This window comes from Triticum dicoccoides, chromosome 1A (genome assembly GCF_002162155.2).
Source record: "Triticum dicoccoides isolate Atlit2015 ecotype Zavitan chromosome 1A, WEW_v2.0, whole genome shotgun sequence".
In the NCBI taxonomy this organism is placed as follows: domain Eukaryota; kingdom Viridiplantae; phylum Streptophyta; class Magnoliopsida; order Poales; family Poaceae; genus Triticum; species Triticum dicoccoides.
The window spans coordinates 53,721,491-53,724,474 of record NC_041380.1 but is presented as its reverse complement, the minus strand read 5'-3'; positions in this window follow the sequence as shown (position 1 = coordinate 53,724,474).

Genomic DNA, 2,984 nt, shown 5'->3' with positions numbered 1-2,984 from the left:
CTAAGCCGAGTCCGGCTTGGACTCTGGCCGGTTAGCCCCTCCCCTTTCCTTTGTTCCGTTTTCCTTTTTCTTTTAGGATTCCTTTTCCTACTCTATTTCTTGTCCCCTACCCCAAGAAACCCTCTCCCCTCCCCAATATAAATACCCCAACACCCCCCCTCTAAACTCATCAAATCAAACCCCAAGCCCCAAGCCCCAAGCCCTCCACCGCACCCCACACCCGCGCCGCCGCCGCCCTAAGCCGCCGCTGCCGCACCTTGCCTAGCGCCGCCGCCGCCCTACGCCACGCCGCCGGAGGTTGCCCCGAGTCTCTTTTCCTTGGATCGTTTTCTTCTAATCGTTCTGATTCTTTTCTTCTTTTTCGATTCGTTTTCTTTCCGGTTCTTCTCTAAACCGTTCCGGTTTTCTAGATCGGTTTTTCGTTTCGGTTTTCTTCTCCAAAACCCTAGATCGGATTCGTTTTCTTTTCCGATTTAGTTTCCTTTGGACCGTTCGCCGGACCGTTCGTCCTAACGAACGTGATCACTGGATTCTTCTAGGTTAACGAACGTCCGTTCGTTTAACCGTTCGTCTCTTTCTTTTCGTCGGATTTATTCCGCGTTCTTTCCGATCACGATCTCAGATCCGATCTTCGATCTAGTCTTTCTTCTCGCTCGTTTATCGGAATCAGGTGATTCAAGCGCCTGGAGTTTCGTTTCGAAACTGCCGTTCCGTCTAATCAACTTAAACAAGTTTTTGCTATGGTAAAATTTGACCTAGTTTCAACTTGCTAGAACCGAGTTGTTTTCTTCCGCCGTTTGTTTTCCGGTTCTTTGTTCGGTTCGTTCTTTCTTTGCAACCGGAGTTCTTAAGTTGAACTTTCTGGTTCGATCTCTTGTTCGAGTTTTACCTGTGCATTAGATGAGTACTTATTGTGTGCTTGTTGTTTGTCTGCAATAGTTCACCCGGATTGTGCCGCTTGTTACTTCGAAACCCTAGGTCTCGCGGATCATCAGCAAGGCAAGTAACACTTTGATTATACCTTTTCTACAACCCATGTTTTATTGCATTAGATCAATCCTCTCACATTGCATGGGATCTAATTAAATTGTGGGATGGGAAGTAGATGAGGTAGTACCTATCACCTGTATTACTATGAAACCTTTGGGAGTTACTTCTATGTTTGCTTATTATGCCATGTTATGCTAGTAGACGTGGATTGGGTGAGTGATATCCATGACAGATGTGAGTTGATAATTTTAATGGTTTATCTAAGGTGGCAACTTAAACACACATCTGGGTGGATTGAGGCACCTGATGTCTATCAGGACTTGCCTGTTTTTTTTCGTACCGCCACCCAGGCTCAAAGGGATCATAAGATAATTCATGCTAGAAACTTCCGTGTGCAGCCACAAGCCATTATGGGCTCTGGCATAGTTGATTAAGTCGTGCGACCTCTTACAGGGTAGACTAGCAGATGTAGGGGAAAGTAGGTGTACCGGTCTATCCATCGTAAGGTGCTAGCGCTTCTGAAAGACTGTGTCTCGGTCATCCGTTTCTCAAACACCATGTAGTGCGAGAAATCCAACGGAGGCGATCGAGTCTTGTGGGGAAAAGTGCGCAAACCTCTGCAGAGTGTACAAACTAATCATGATTAGCCGTGTCCCCGGTTATGGACAACTTGAGTATCTAGTACTTGAATATCATGTGAATCTCAACATGTTACTTCTAATTAATGTTGTTGGGTTTTAATTGTTCACTTAATTGGGATTGAGAATGCTGTCAACCATTCTCAATGTTTCACAACCACCATGATAGTTAAATAAATTTATTCCTTTGCAGTAGGGAAAAACTGGCTTTACGCAAAACTGTAACCATAGAGCTTTCCACCAGCCATATATGCATATAGTATAGCTGTTACATTCCATTACTCTCTATGTGTTACATTGCCAGCATATTCCATGTGCTGACCCATTTTCGGGCTGCAACTTTCATGTTGCAGACTTTTCAGACGACGAGTAAGGTGCTTTTAGGTCGTGGTTCTATACTCAGTGATGCCGTTGGAGTTGATGGACCCATTTATCTTCCAAGTCTTCCGCTGTTATCGACACTAGATGGCCTTAAGCCATTTTATTGTAATAAGTTCTCTTTGAGACAACGATGTAATAAGTGTGTGATTGCCACTCTGCTATAAATCCTTCGATGTACTGTGTGGTGTCAGCATTACTGATCCAGGGATGACACCTGAGCATAGAGCACTTGATCCATTCGGGTCGGGTCGCGACAGACATGGTATGAGAGCCAGGTTGACTATAGGACACGACCACTAAGTTAAAGCCATAGATCACTATTCTCTCCTCATTTTCTAACTCCTCATCTTTTCTACCCTTTTAGGATGACGAACGCGAAGATTAAGTATGCTCAACCGGATGAAGGCACACTATTTGGATTTCACCTGAAGGAAGTCACCAAGTACCTGAACATTGGATTACCAAGCTTCACGGGAACCTTCAACGCCACTCTGCCTGAAGAGGAGCGCTGGAAGATTCAAGCTCGCATTCCGGGAAGAACATTCGCGCCAATCACGAAGCCTATAGATAGTGTTTTCAATGCACCAACCTGGAGTCTGGGAAAGAGCATGGCAACCCATATCACCATAGGACGCATTGGAGAAGTTTACCAAGAAGACCTCAAGGACACTATCTACCAGATTTGCGGATGCCGAGATGAACAATGGGAGTTAGTCAGCACCAAGAAGGATAGATCCATTGCATCTTTCATCCAGGAGTTAAACCAGCACATTCGCCGCCACGAGAACCAGATGTGCAATGATATGATAGAGTTGAAGAATGCGAAGGCAAGGATCATCGAGCTAGAAGGAGAACTGAAGTCTACACGCAAGGACTACATGGATGAGATCGTAGCTCTAGCAAGACACAATGGCGATCTTAAGCAAGAGATTGAAGAACTCTAGAGGAAGTTAGTATCCACGGAGGAAGACGAGT